This window comes from Myotis davidii, unplaced genomic scaffold, assembly GCF_000327345.1.
Source record: "Myotis davidii unplaced genomic scaffold, ASM32734v1 scaffold1094, whole genome shotgun sequence".
Classification (NCBI taxonomy): domain Eukaryota; kingdom Metazoa; phylum Chordata; class Mammalia; order Chiroptera; family Vespertilionidae; genus Myotis; species Myotis davidii.
In genome coordinates this window covers 408,792-413,859 of record NW_006285318.1, presented here as the reverse complement: position 1 = coordinate 413,859, position 5,068 = coordinate 408,792, and the positions used below count along the sequence as shown (strand labels likewise).

Sequence of the window (5,068 nt, the reverse complement as noted above, 5' to 3'; positions counted from 1 at the left end):
AGGTACATACCCTTGACCAGAATTGAACCTGGGACCCTTCAGTCCACATACCAACGCTCTATCCACTGAGCCAAACCAGTTAGGGCTAATTTCCACTTTTTATCATAGTTTCTTAAGGTGGAAGCTGAGGTTATTGATTTGAGACAATTCTTCTTTTCAGAAGCCATAGCTTTATTAATGCTAGAAACAGTACAAATTTCAAGCCAAGCTGCAGTTACTCTTTTGAAATACCAAAAAAAGTCCTCTTTTTTGAATGGTTACATTGTTAATTCCATAATAGCATGTATAACAGCGGTTCTCAGCCTGTGGGTCGCGACCCCTTTGGCGGTCGAACGACCCTCTCACAGGGGTCGCCTAAGACCATCTTGCATACCAGATATTTACATGACGATTCATCACAGTAGCAACATGACAGTTATGAAGTAGCAACGAAAATAATTTTATGGTTGGGTCACAACATGAGGAACTGTATTTAAAGGGCCAGAGGTTGAGAACCACTGATGTATAATATCATTCCTGTTGCTCTTCAGGGCTGGGACTGCCTTTGCTCTCCACACATTTGCTTGTGGCATGATCAGTTCTATGTCCTTAACTTCCACGCCTGTTTCATCAGCCTCTTCTTCTTCACTCTCCTCTTGTACACTGGGAGTATCTATGTTTTCTTAAATGTTTGAGACAGCTTCACCTTGAACTTTGAATTTCTCAGAAGTTGCTAGCTGTGCTTGCTGAGATAAAGCCTCGCTCTTGGCTTCCCCAAAACCTCTGTTGGTAGCTGAAGCTGGAGTCTTGTAGTCATTTGGCTTTGGGATGACAAAGAGGACATTCTTAGATGTCATAGTGATCCTAGTAACCCCTATAACCTGCAAAGGCCCACTTTGCACATAGCCTTCTGTGCCTTCTTTTCACTTCAGTTCTGTTTTGGTTTACCGGCTGGTTCTTCATCGATTTCAGCTGCTGCTGCTAGCTGAGCTTGTATGGTTGCCTGGTGGAATCTTGTTCTTTGAGCTCTGGTACTGATTCATCACTGTCAGGTTCTGTTTCAGACCCTGTCTCAGCCTGTGGCTGTGGCAACTCATTCTGTGACAGAGACTTCACCCAGCATTCCGTGCAGGCAACGCAGAACCAAGATGGCAGCAGAAAGAGAGTAAGTGGTAGCCTAATATAAGCATTTAATGTTGTGAATGTCTTTTGAAGCACTGCTTTTGATGCATTCCATACATTTTGATGCATTTGTTTTCATTTTAATTCCATTCAAAATACTTTTAAATTTTCCTTATGATTTCCCTTTTGACCTTTGGTGTGCTGGTTATCCATTTATTGCCTCTCGGCTTAAAGTTCATCCTTTCTGCCTGTTCTGTGATCATGGAACATATTTGAGGTATTTTTCCTTTGCCAGCTGGCATTGAAGCTTTCTCAGGAGAGAGTGCTGAAGAGATATTGCTAGAGGAAAAGAGGTTTCCTTCCTTATTCCTGTGTGTTTGCTTGGCAGTCTCCTTCTGCATGACTTTTTCTGGCACCAGACTCTTCCGTTCCCGGGTTCTTGCAGGGCATGGCAGCCAGCAGCACCCAGTGACCAGCAGCTCTCCCCTCGCACCAGTACTCACCCCCAGGCAGCTTGGCAGCAAGCACAGGGCCTCTGGATACTGCAGCACTTGCAGCTTCCCCAGGGCCTGGCTCCTGCAGACCACGGAAGCCAGCAGCTCTCTGTGAACAGCTTTCTCCCTCCCCCCCGCCCCCAGCAGGCAGATTTCTGGCAAGTTCCAGAAGATAGATTTCCAACAGGTTGCATCAGTACCACACCACAATACTCTGTCATCTAGTGAGCTACAGTCATGTCTCTCTGACAAAATCTGGATCTCAGCTCCAGGGGCATTGTATCTTAGCCTGGGGCTAGTGACTACATCTTAATTCTGTTATTCCTATGATCTTTAGAGTCTCTTTATATCTCACTAGCCAATTCCTCATCATTCTAATCCCCTGTTATAGGTAATTCCTTGTATTAACTTTCCCTGTTCAAATTACTGGGTCATTCCTCTCTTCAGATAGGACACAGACAGAATTGTTACCAGGAGTGATCCCAGGAAATAGACCTGCAGAGAGAGATGCAACTGTGGGATTGGTTCATTCACACCTCCTTCAGGCTTCAGCACAGTGCTTGCCAATGGAAAATGGATGGCTAGTAATCCATGGCGAGCAGTGACATCACAATTAATCAACCTACGGTTGATTGTGATGAGGTGCTAACTGAAGCACATGCCTTGGACACCTAAAATGGCTGCTGCACTTGACCATTATGGCAGTCATCATGGCTATAAGAACTGGGATGTGGGATTGATATTTTTTAATGCATTTGAGCAGTTCAGTCAAAGTCTAAGAACCAGAGAGCTTTCGTGATGCATAAGAGAGGCTGTTCTTCGTTGTAGCTGCAGGGCTAATATTGCTGAAAATCAAACACAACGTTTAATTGAGTAGGTTGTTGAATTGCAATGACAGTTGAAGTCACAGTCTTAACACTGATAAAGAATGGAATCCCAATACTTGGAATGGGGACAACTGTTTGGTCCCAGATGAAACGGACAATCTTGAACTACCAAGTCACTCTGAGCCTCCCTTACTAAGTAGCTAGCCCTTTAGTATCTGAGACTATCCTTTTGCTCCTTGAAAACCCTGTGATAAACTCACATGGTCCAGATGCCTTGAAAGGGGATGCCCCTTCTCCTCAAGACCCAACACAACCACCCCCTATGGTCGATAGAGCCATAACTGAGGTCAAAGCTCAGCATGCAAATGCACACAATAAACACTGAGGAAATAGGTCTTATCCACCCATCCCCTTTCTACTTCCTCTCTATATATTATATCCTATATAATAAAGAGAAAGAGAGAGAGAGAGAATGAGAACAGTTCTAGGGTTCTCCTTGTATTGGGGGCCAGGGTTTCATGGGCTCACTCTTTTATTTTGTTGTTGTTAATCCTCACCCGAGGATATTTTTCCATTGATTTTTAGAGAGAAACAATGATGTGAGAGAGACACATCAATTGGTTGCCTCCCAACCACATGCGCCCAAGGTCCATGCCCTTGACCAAGTATCAAACCTGGGACTCTTCAGTTTATGGAGCTGATGTTCTATTCACTGAGTCAAACCAGCTAGGGCTTGGGCTCACTCTTTTACTTGTGAATTTAAAGCATAAAAACAATAAGAGAAAACAAGCAAGTAGCCTAAATGTTCAGTTATTGAAATCAACCAGGATCTCTAAAACAGAGGAGCCTTTTTTTTTGCTGGCACTGTGTTTATTGGAGATAGCTGCCTTTGAAATGAATGCATCTTTGAAATGGATGCCTCAGCAGTCAAAGCTTAAGTCAGGCACTTGCATTACAAAGGAGAAAAAAACCCAACTGTCAGGGCGCACACTAAACCTGCTACTAATATAATATTGTATGTCAGTTATACCTCAAAACATTTTTTAAAAAATGAGAGTAGTTATCTGCAAAAGAGCATACAGATTTTCTCTAAACTCCTAGAAGTTGACACTATGATTGCCTCATTTGTGCTTGCCAGAATCTTCACACAGCATTCTTATATGTCACAGACACTTGGTGTATCGTTGAATCTGCTGGGTTGTAAGGTCCAAATTCAAGAGCAGTTTGTACTGCAGTCTGAACTGCAAAGCGTGTGGGCAACTAAATGGAAACCTTTTGGGCAACTCTGTAGATGGGTTCAGAGTAGCACACTCAGATGTTACTTCCGAAATTCAAAGAAGCCTACCAAGGTGTCTTAGTCTGTTTGGGCTGCTATAACAAAATACCACAGCCCGGCCGGCATCTCTCAGTGATTGGGTGTTGACCTATGAACCAGGAGGTCACAGTTCAATTCCAGGTTGTGGGCTCGATCCCCAGTAGGGGACTTGCAGGAGACAGCTGATCAATGATTCTCTCTCATCATTGATGTTTCTCTCTTTCTCTCTTCATCTCTGAAATCAATTATCTATAATAATAAAAGCATAATATGGTAATTAGACCAGACATCCTTCTGGATGAAGCTGGGGCTGTGAGGGAAGCCCAGTGCCAGGTGCCTGCTGGTAGCTGGAGGGAAGCATGGGTCCTGGGTGCCAAAGGGAAGCCAGTGCTGGTGGCTGGGGGAAGGAAGGCCTAGTATATATATATCCTATATAATAAAGAGGCAATATGCAAATTGACTGTCACACCCTTGCACAAGATGGCTGCCCCCATGTGGTCAAAGATGGCCGCCCCCATGTGGTCACAAGATGGCCACCACAAGATGGCTGGCAGGGGACGGCAGTTGGGGGCAACTGGGTCTGGTAATGTACACCCAGCCAAGCCCCTGGGCACTGGGGCCAGCTTCCTCAGCCCAGCATCCCGACCAGACTGCACCCCACCCAGGGGTCCTGCTCCAGCCCAGGCAGACCAGCCCCACCTGCCCAGGGGCCTTGGTGACTGAGGAAGAGCAGACGTTCCCAGCCCAGCCCCCTTGGACCCTGGGGACTCTGATGAGAAATGCAGGTGTAGATGGGGCTGTAGGTGCATGCAAATCGACTGACTGATTGCTATGATGCGCACTGACTAACGGGGCAGATGCTCAATGCAGGAGCTGCCCCCTGGTGGTCAGTGCACTCCCACAGGGGGAGCTCTGCTCAGCCAGAAGCCAGGCTCACAGCTGGTGAGCCTCTCCCACCTCGTGGCAACAGTAAGGAACAGTGAGCAGGCAGGTGGTAAGGAGCGAGGGGTCCCGGACTACAAGAGGGTGCAGGCCAGGCTGAGGGACCCCCCCCCCATGCACAAATTTCATGCACCAGGCCTCTTGTGAGATACATAATAACCATACAGCCTGAAATTCCCATCATGAATGGGTGTCTTGTCTGACCCACATAGCCACAAAATTAGACATGCATAGCAGCAATCTATCCTATCTAATAAAGAGGGAATATGCTAATTGACCCTCATGCCATCGCAAAGATGGCGGCACCCACAGCCAATAAGGAGGGACTATGCTAACTGACTGCCCCGCCCTCAAGATGGCGGCACCCACAGCCAATAAGGAGGGAATAT

At 46.2% G+C, this 5,068-nt stretch overlaps 1 pseudogene; it reads right to left on the bottom strand.

Annotated features, from left to right (window-relative positions):
- Positions 1–257: 257 nt before the first annotated feature.
- On the bottom strand, positions 258–2,304 carry LOC102753457 (annotated as a pseudogene).
- Positions 2,305–5,068: the final 2,764 nt, after the last annotated feature.